Consider the following 4,137-nt stretch of genomic DNA (forward strand, 5'->3'; position numbering starts at 1 on the left):
GTACATACAGAAATGGAATTGTTGGATTGTAAGGTATAAATTTACTTGATGGTACATTTTTCTTCTATCTGTACTAGTGAGAAAACACTGCAGCAACGAACAACCTCAGAATGACAGTGACTTAACACATAATATGCTTCTCCTTCTCCTGCTTACTGTCTTTTTCTCAAAGAAGAAGATAACCTTATGTAAAGCAGCCAGCAGGAACTGATTGGCATCTTGACTCCCAAGAGAGTGCCAGCTTCCAAGGGAGAACGGCAGGCCATCCCAAGTTAAGCATCTACACCGATCCAGTCATCTTGGGCTGCAAGAGCAGGTTTGCAGTACATAACGGGTTACCATAGACCACCCTTTTACAGTGGGATGGGGAACGGGCAGTTCTCAGAGCAAGGAAGTCAACTCTCAAAGAGCATATATAGACATCCTCTCTGTCCGCATCTCTACTGAAGATTACTCTGGCTTTCCCTTTTGTGTGTTTTCCAGAGCTATAAATATAGAAGTTCTCCATTTAGAGATTCTGCTTCTTGGTTATTATATCGTAAGTATTTTTCAGACTTTCTTGGGATCACGAATTGTGACAAAGATCATTGAGTTTCAGATCGCAAGAAGAGAAAAAATAAAATAAAGTTCAAGTGGAATAAGAGTAATACATCTGACCTAAAAACCTCTTTCCCAAGCCTAAGCAATTTTAGACAGATGGCCTTTCCAGGGTGATATATAACTTGAAAGACTTTATCTTGGAATGGAGAAAAATAGGAAGCCGTTGACATGTGGCCTTTTCTAAGCCTAGTGCCCTATGTTCTAGTTTCAACAGGGGCATGTAACCATTATGGTACTTGTCATTTGCACTGCCAACCAGTCATGAACAGAAACCTCATTTGCTGAGTATACCTCAAAATCTAACTTTCCCACTGAATTTTCATACATACGTATAGTTGAAAATAAATATAGTAATTCAAAAACCTCAGTGTCTAGCCATATACCAGGTGTGTGACCTGAGGCAAGCTAATTTTTAGTTTCTCTCTCTGTAAAATGAGAGAAATTATTACATTATTTCTAAAGACTCATGAAGCTTAAACATAATATGGATATATATGCTTGTGAATATACACTGCAATCCAATAATGACGGTGACCATATCTAATGAGACAGAGGAGGAGGAAGAGGCAGAGGAGGAGGAAGAGGGTCAAGACAATGGGCCACATATGTCGAGGGCTCATTTCATGCCAGGTGTTATTATAATCTCTTCATGTTCTTTATCTCATTTGCTCAACCAACCACCATACGAGGAGTGTGCAGTATTGCGTCATTGAGCGAATCAAGAATTTGAGGCACAGGGAGTTGATAGTGATGGATGAAAGATCTGAAGCCTGTGGTAAGCCAGTTTGTCATTCTACGGGGGTGTAGGAGTACACAACTATTCCTCACACACGTCACTCCCTCACAGAAGCCAAATAAAGGACTTCTGATACAGATACGACTAACCTGCCTTTCAAAGCTGAGTAAAAAGAGGGTTTTAGTGGTTTAAATAACTTTCCCACAGGTAGAAGTAATGAAGTCAGACTCAGAATCAGGTAGATGTCTATCTATCTTGGGGAAAGATATTGGGGAAAAAAAGAGAGCAGGGAGAAAGAATGTCTTCCTCGTTATAATATTATGTGTAGCAGTCATCGTGGAGAGAGAGAACAGCCCAGACTGTCCAGATGGAAGAATTCTGGGGATAAAACCCTAGTTCTGTGACCTTAAAAAATAAAAATTAAAATAATAAAAATTAAAAAAATAAAAAGTTGTTTGCACATGGGTAGGTTATTTCATTTTGCTGGGCGGACTCAAAGAGGTGCTCAATAAGTGGTAATTATCTTGTCCTTTATGAATAATCTCACAGCTTTACTTTATTACAACATTTTGCTATTGATGACCATTAATAATATGGACTCCATCAAACAAATAAACAAAGCAAAAACAGACCCGAAATTACTGAGAACAAACTGGTGGCTGTCAGAGGGGAGAATGTGGGGGATGGGTAAAATGGGTGAAGGGGAGAAGGGGGTCAGGCTTCCATTTATGGAATGAGTAAGTCAAAGAGATGCAAACGTATAGGGTAGAGAATATAATCAACGGTATTATGATAGTGCTGCATGGGGACAGGTGCCGGCTACACTTGTGAGCACAGCATAACTTAATAGAGTTGTCCAATTACTATGTTGTACACCTGAAACTAATGTAACACTGTGTGTCAACTATACCTCAATTAAAAAAATAATAATATGGACTCCAAGGTCTTGTCTTGCTAGTTCATTTTAAAGTGTTTTAGTTTATTCTATCTAAGTAGCTTAATTTTTTTTTTTTTATGAAAACAAAAAAGAAAAACATGTTTCCAGACTGGCAGACTTATTTTTCTCTGGGGTTTGTCTGTTTTTGATTTTGATAACCTCACTGACATACCTAACACATAGCTTACGACTGGCAGAGGCTGTAGTCACAATGTTCCCGACAACAGCCATATAGGGAAGGCCACAAGGTTTAAGCACCTCACGTATCTCACACTTGATGGTACCACTGGCCAAAGCAAATCATGGCTTTTGTACTTGATGAGAGGTTTGATGAGAAGATCTCTGTTTCTTTTCTTAGTTAATTTTTTTTTTTTACTTACCAATTTACTGTCCTTTTCAATTCATACAATTGTTTCCAGTGTGCAAGAGATAACCATAATAATGGACAGAGGAGATACTGGAGTGGAAAGGAAACTAAGAGATGTTCTTCTCAAACCTCTCACCCAATGCAGAAGTCACCTTGACAGATCCATCATATAATCAAGCAAAGGCTTTACTGCCTAGATAAGGTAAGTTAGTACCTCATTGTACTCCAAATTGTTCATTAATTCAGCACTCAAACAAACATTTATTGAGCACTTACTGCACATCAGGACTATCAAAGGCATTATGGGTAAGAAAATACATAAAACAAAGTTCCTACCCTCATAGAGCTTATATTCATGGGTGGGAAAGACAAAAAACCAAGCCAACAGTTATATAATAAAAAAGAGGGGCGCCTGGGTGGCGCAGTCGGTTACGCGTCCGACTTCAGCCAGGTCACGATCTCGCGGTCCGTGAGTTCGAGCCCCGCGTCAGGCTCTGGGCTGATGGCTCAGAGCCTGGAGCCTGTTTCCGATTCTGTGTCTCCCTCTCTCTCTGCCCCTCCCCCCGTTCATGCTCTGTCTCTCTCTGTCCCAAAAATAAATAAATGTTGAAAAAAAAAATTAAAAAAAAAAAATAAAAAAAAAAAAAAAAAAAAAAGAAAAAAAGTATTTTAAGAGAAGGGAGTACAACAAGGGAGCTTCAACAGGCAGTCAAGGAAAGTCTCTCTGAGGAGGTGACACTGAGAAAAATATCATTTAAAGTAAAGGAGTGAGTCAGTCACAGCTTTGGAGGGAAGAACATTCATACAGATTGGAAGGAAGAGAGAAAGAACATAAAATGCGAAGAACCCAGAAGGTGCAAACTTGCACAGTCCAGTAACAGAAAGAAAACCAACATGGCTAGAACAGAGTGGGAGAAATTTACTAAGTAATATTGTTCAGTTGAATCAAAGGCAAACTTCCCATAACTTCTATCTAATGAATTCACGACCTGCTGATTCTCACTTGGTTTAAGAAGTAATTGAACAAACAAACAGATGCATGGATACATTATCCCAAGGCAGGTAAGCTGAAAGGATTTTAACACCAGAAGGTGAAATACCACCAACCGGAAGAAAGACACATGACCCCCACATTCACACAGCCCTAGATATTGAGACTAAGGAGAGTTTCTCAAGCCTGGTAAACATAACGTCCATCCATTATGCCTAATGCCCACCCTCCACAAATAAGCCATCAAGAATAACTCTGTCTTGCCTTTCATACTAGGTTTCATAATGTAAAAGTTCCAAGTCAAATAATACCTTAGAATTCCAACCCTGGCCACTATTTCCAGGCCCAGCCTCTTTATAATGTACACTCCTTCTCACATCATCCACTCCAATTTCTTTCCTGAACACAAACCTGACTCTCCCCAAAGGACAAAACTTCCTTTACAGTTCTTACAACAGCCATTGGCTTCAACACAGTCATGAAGCAGTATACTATGGTCTATCCCC

General features: G+C 39.5%; 1 long non-coding RNA gene across 1 annotated transcript; it reads left to right on the top strand.

Moving 5' to 3' along the window:
* The first annotated feature begins 496 nt into the window (after positions 1 to 496).
* LOC125156088 (uncharacterized) lies at positions 497 to 2,834 on the top strand. The gene is made up of 3 exons (XR_007148467.1): positions 497 to 538; positions 1,290 to 1,375; positions 2,693 to 2,834. It is a non-coding gene; the product is annotated as an uncharacterized LOC125156088 (long non-coding RNA).
* Positions 2,835 to 4,137: the final 1,303 nt, after the last annotated feature.

Source organism: Prionailurus viverrinus, chromosome F2 (genome assembly GCF_022837055.1).
Source record: "Prionailurus viverrinus isolate Anna chromosome F2, UM_Priviv_1.0, whole genome shotgun sequence".
In the NCBI taxonomy this organism is placed as follows: domain Eukaryota; kingdom Metazoa; phylum Chordata; class Mammalia; order Carnivora; family Felidae; genus Prionailurus; species Prionailurus viverrinus.